Source organism: Ricinus communis, chromosome 3 (genome assembly GCF_019578655.1).
Source record: "Ricinus communis isolate WT05 ecotype wild-type chromosome 3, ASM1957865v1, whole genome shotgun sequence".
Taxonomy (NCBI): domain Eukaryota; kingdom Viridiplantae; phylum Streptophyta; class Magnoliopsida; order Malpighiales; family Euphorbiaceae; genus Ricinus; species Ricinus communis.
Genome location: NC_063258.1, coordinates 12147744 through 12153144, shown reverse-complemented (window position 1 = coordinate 12153144; position 5401 = coordinate 12147744). Strand labels below are relative to the sequence as shown.

The 5401-nt window shown below is 35.2% G+C and overlaps 1 non-coding gene across 1 annotated transcript; it reads right to left on the bottom strand.

The window, feature by feature from the left end:
- Positions 1 to 3931: 3931 nt before the first annotated feature.
- Positions 3932 to 4038, bottom strand: LOC125369688. Its single transcript, XR_007215364.1, has one exon. It is a non-coding gene; the product is annotated as a small nucleolar RNA R71 (small nucleolar RNA).
- Between the last annotated feature and the right edge of the window lie 1363 nt (positions 4039 to 5401).

The window sequence follows — 5401 nt, the reverse complement described above, 5'->3', positions numbered from 1 at the left end:
AGCCCCAATGCCACATGTCAAGCTTGTTAATTGCATTCCCTTGATTCCTTACGCCCAACCTTGCATCATCAAGAGTCCTTGTGCTTAGAGGAAGAAGGAAGGATGGAGATCCTAACAGTGTAAATCCTGAGTTAAAATATTTGGGCATGACTCAATTCTTGTTATTCCCTCTTTCCTTTAAAAGATTCCTCTACAATTCTTCAGAGAATAATACCAGTACACAATCAACTAAGTTTCTTTCTTCACATTCCTCTAAGCATTATATCAGTGCCTATGATTGTCGCTTCTACGCACTTTCACTCAACACTCATGTTTATGCTCCCTATATAAAACCAAACCAACATATTATATAGAGATTAGAAAGAGAGACACAAAACAAACCAAAGAAATGAGAATATACGTAGGATTTCATATCCAATGAGGAAAGAAGTAATATGTTTATTGTTCTCTTTCATACGGCTAAGCGTGAGGATCAAATCAAATTTATTTAAATACAAGCATAGATAAAGAAAACAAGCGAAAAGAAGGACGTGATGGATAAGTCTATGCTCGGTAGTGCGAGTGTTGATAAGTCCACAAATTTCTTGAAAGAACCAATGACATGATTTCCTGCAAGGTAGAAAACCAAAATAATATGTTCATTAGCCTCAAGTTTTTGGTTGCATGCAATTTTTATAGTGTAAAAGCCCTTATTCCATAAGCAGAAGAGATTAGAAGCTAAATATGAATACATGAATAAAGAAAGTTTAATAAAATAAAGTCAAATCAAGAACTAGAGAGGAGTTGACTAGGCAACAACTCTTGTAGTCTAAAATTTTAGCTTAATAGAAATAAGGGTAAATTCGAGTGGGCCTATCTAAAAACACTCCGACCTAAATTACTGCATTATATGCATTTCAAACATCAAAGCGCTCGAATTTCGGCTTGTATTACGCTTGAATTAATAAAAAATAACATGATTTCTTCCTTATGCGCTTGGGTTTACGTCTTTCATGCTTGATCATCAAGCTAAGCCCTAATGCCACCAGTCAAGCTTATTAATTTCATTTCCATGATTCCTTACGCCCAACCTTGTGTCATCAGGAGTCCTTGTGCCTATCCAAAGATTCATCGACGATCATTCGAAGAATGATATTAGTACTTGATTAACTAATTTTCTTTCTTCGCATTCGTCTAAGCATTGGATCGGTGTCTATAATTATTGCTTCCAAGCGCTTTTTCTTAAGAGTGGTGTTTATGCTCCCCAAATGAAACTAAACCATCATACTAGACAAAGAGGAGTTGACTGGTCAACAACTCTCGTAGTCCCAAATTTCCTAAGCTAGAATAACAAAAACAACAGAAAATCCATGTGGGCATACCTAATAACACCCCGGCCAAAATGATATAATTATATATGTCACAAACATCAAAACGCATGCATTCTTGCTTGGATTAATCGAAAGCAACATGATTTTATGCGTGTGGATTTGTGTCTCGTCCTACTAGATCATTAAGTCACTCCCCAATGCCACCGGTCAAGCTTTATTCCTATGATTCCTTACACTAATCCTTATGTCATTAGGAGTCCTCACGCCTAAAGGAACATGGAATGATGGAGATCGCAATGGTCCAAATCTTGAATTGGAATATTGGGGCGTGCCTCGATTCCAAATCTAGATTTGCTAGTGAAGGTCTTCATAAGTCCACAAAGTTCTTGTGAGAATGCATAACTGGATTTCCCGCAAGGTAGAAAACTAAAATAATATGCAGACTACCATAAAGTATTCAGTTGCATATAGTTCTTATATCAGTTGCATATAGTTCTTATATCAGTTGCATATAGTTCTTATAGTGTGAAAGTCCTAATTCCATATGAAGAAGAAATAAGAAGCTAAATATGAATAAATAAACAAAGAATGATGAATAAACTAAAGTTAAATCAAGAACTGAAGAGGAGTTGACTGGTCAACAGCTCTTGTTGTCCCAATGATAGGTCAAAAAAAGTTATATTTATTGTGTTTAATTCCTTTGCAATTTGGTTGAATAATGTACTTAATTATGAAAATTATGTTTATTCTGACTTAGGTGATGAAATATCAAGGATGGAGCAAAATCCAGCCTAAAGACATGTTCTAAGTCATCATTTTGTCAAAAACAAAGTATTTTGGAGGAAGTGTAGAAATTTGTGCAGAAGACTACTATCAACAAGGCGTGACCACGCCTTGCGTCCCATGAGCTGCTAAAAGATGTGAAAGAGAGCTTCAAAATTTTCAGAGATTAATTTGTGATGGACCTATCCCTAATTAACTTCCTTTATTTTTGGAAGTGTTAGATTAATAGAACTTTCTTTCATGTATTTAGGGTTTTAATTTATTTAGATCACTCTTAATCTTATCCTTCCTTATAGGGATAAGATTAAATAGGAAGCATATTTCTTTTTGATTTAGGGTTTTACTTCCTATATAAGGACGGCTAGATACTTTGAGCTAAATTATTCATATTCTTATTCTTCTTCTACTCTCTACAATTCTTGTGAATTCTTACTCCACCATGAGTGGCTAAGTTTTTAGTTTCTAATTCAAGAGTGAATAAATTCCAATTGTGATTTTATGAGGCTTTGTGCTTAACAAAATTCTTCTTTAATTCAAGTATTCTTTATTTCTTGTTCTTATTATTTATGAATTATTGATATTGTGGCGACTCAACTTTGATATTGATTTTTCTATTGCTCAACTTTGAGTTTGTGATCCGTAATTGTCATGAACGATTGACACAAGTGGCAAGGAGCTGGCTCATGTGTGTGTGATTACGGCTTATTCGAATTACATAGCTTGCATGATAGGCTCTAGGGAAATAAAGGAACAAAGTTATTTCAATTGCAGTTATCTCAATTAAATTAATGTTGGTTTAGTCATTCTCATTATTCTTAATGCTATCATTAAGTTGATATGGAACACTATCGTGCCTAGTTGACTAATGGTATGTTTTGATTTGGATGTTGGGTTCGAGTCAATTATATTAGGAGAATTACACTTGTTGCGGCTTTTTCGAATAAGTAGACTAAGTACTTGAATAGAAGAATTGATATTTTAGCCTATGATCATGATTACAATTGGATGGAATTAGCACTATTGAATTGGAAATTTGTTAAGATTGATTTTTATTTACTTTAATATTCAGCCTTCATTATTTCTGCATATTTATAATTTTGATTCAAACATTCAAAAACGCCCCTTTTTATTTTACTTTGAGAAGCTATTCGCATTGGTTCTCTTCGAATTCGACCTGGTTTCACTTTTTCTACAAATTAGTTTAAGAAAATCAGTAATTTATTTTGAAGGGCTTCGACAACCTGACCAAATTTGGCATTGTTGCCAGGGAGCCTATTTTAGTTTCTCATTGTTTAAATTATTTGTTTATGACTCGTTCTTCTCAAGATATTGAGTTGCAGTTTAATCCTGAAATTGAGAAGACAGCGCGTCGATTACGAAAGGAGACTAAGCAAAGAAAAAGTTGTCTCATAGAGGAGTTGGAGATAGATTTGGCTATTGGTGACACGTCTATCTTTCAAGAAGTTATAGAAAACATGGCAAACAAAACTCTCAAAGAGCAAGCTGCACCGGATTTAAATCAACAACCTTTATGCATTACATTTCCTACTATTGTAGTTGATTTTGAATTAAAATCTGGTTTAATTCACTTACTCCCTTCTTTTCGAGGATGTGCAGGTGAAGATCCTCATAAACATTTGAAAGAATTCCATATTGTATGCTCCGGAATGAAACTACATGGTGTGACCAAAGAGCAAATAAATCTTAGAGCTTTTCCCTTTTCTTTGAAGGATAAAGCAAAGGATTGGCTCTATTATCTACCTTCCGGTTCAATAACAATATGGAATGAGATGAAAAGATTGTTCCTAGACAAGTTTTTTCCTGCAACAAGAGCTGCCAACATCAGAAAAAAAATTTATGGCATAACACAGTTCACTGGAGAAATGTTGTATGAGTATTGGGAAAGGTTCAAGCAACTGTGTGCTAAATGCCCACATCATCAAATTTCTCCGCAACTCCTAATCCAATATTTCTATGAAGGATTATTGCCAATGGATAGGAGCATGATTGATGTAGCAAGTGGTGGAGCTTTGGTAGATAAGACGCCTAAAGAAGCCAAGCAATTAATTTCAAACATGGCCGAAAATTCTCAGCAATTTGGTACAAGAGCTGATGGAGCTACAAGGCGAGTTAATGAGGTAAGCACTAAAAATCTTGAAAATTTCTGATTTAACTGCTATGGTTCGTCAAATGGCTGTAGGGCAATTACAAATGGCAAAAGTGTGTAGAATATGTTCGTTGCAAGGACATCCCACCGATATGTGTCCAGCATTGCAACAAGACTCCATACAAGAAGCTAACGCTCTAGGCGGATTTATTGGTCAATCTCAAAGGAAGTATGACCCCTTTTCTAATCATTACAATCCTGGATGGAGAGATCACCCAAATTTGAGCTATGGAAGAAAGGAGGACAACAAAAGTATCCTTCCCAGAACTTCAATAGACAACCTCAAGCTTCTAATTCAGGTATGTCCTTGGAAGATATTGTTCAAAATCTTGCTAACAATGCTCTTCAATTTCAACAGGAAACAAGATCAAGCATTCAGAGTTTAGGCAATCAAATTACTTAACTAGCTACGTCGGTTAGTAAATTGGAGGCTCAAAATTCTGGAAAACTACCTTCACAACCAGAGATAAATCCAAAGGAGAATGTTAGTGCAATTTTTCTTAGAAGTGGAAAGGAGTTTCCTTCAGGATCGATTCCACTTAAGAAAAGTGAACCGAGCAAGGAAAAGGAAGAAGAAGAAGCTTCCTCTAAAGCATCACGTGGGGTAAAATTCGATCCTCCTCTATCTCTTTCATCTCACACTCCATTACCTCCTTTTCCTAGCAGATTAGCTAAGCCAAAAGAAGATGAGCAAGAAAAGGAGATCCTGGATACATTTACGAAGGTGGAGATAAATATCCCATTATTGGATGATATCAAGAAAGTTCCTAAATATGCAAAGTTCTTGAAGGAATTATGCACAAACAAAAGAAGAATGAAGGAAAAGGAGAAAGTGGTGGTAACTAAGAATGTGTCGGCCATCTTGCAAAAAAATATGCCCGAAAAATGCAAGGATCCAAGTATGTTTTCATTACCTTGTGTTATTGGTAATACGAAAATTGAGCGTGCCATGTTAGATTTAAGAGCATCCATTAATGTCATGCCATTTTCTATCTATCAAGAATTGAAACTAAATAACTTGCAAAAGACTGGTGTAATGATTCAATTAGCTGATCATTCTTAAATTCACCCCCTTGGAGTTGTTGAAGATGTTTTGGTGCAGGTTAATAAGCTCATATTTCCTGTCGACTTTTACATTTTG